Genomic DNA, 492 nt, shown 5'->3' with positions numbered 1-492 from the left:
TTTAGAGCGTGTTGCCTTTCCAGAATAAAAAATACAATGTATGAAAAGTGCTTTTGAGCGTGATCTGGTGGCAAGACGCGGCGTCTTAGATTATTGGATGGCTAAGTTTATCGACAGTTAAATTCTTCAAAAAAGCTCTCATCCGAGTGTGACAAAAAAAACAACACCAATTCCGATATTGCAGGTCTGTAACGGGCTAAAGTTGCCCTAATGTTACACAGTCCCCATTAAGTACATTTGGTACTTAAGGGGATGGTCAATTACTAAATAATAGTAATGAGACCCAATAAACTAGATTCTTCCAGAGCCAATCTCGATGAAAATGACCAGCTTTTTGTCGCAGAGCCTCGTGCTGCCATCATCCATGCACTGTACTTTCTGCAATTCTTGATTCTCCATCCCAACTATTTTGTGTAGCGTCGACCCACCTGAAATGCGATAAACATTTATCGGTGACAAATTCTGTTCTCGCACAAATGTTGCATATGTTTC

Source organism: Bremia lactucae, linkage group LG9 (assembly GCF_004359215.1).
Source record: "Bremia lactucae strain SF5 linkage group LG9, whole genome shotgun sequence".
In the NCBI taxonomy this organism is placed as follows: Eukaryota; Oomycota; class Peronosporomycetes; order Peronosporales; family Peronosporaceae; genus Bremia; species Bremia lactucae.
This window is presented reverse-complemented; position numbering follows the sequence as displayed.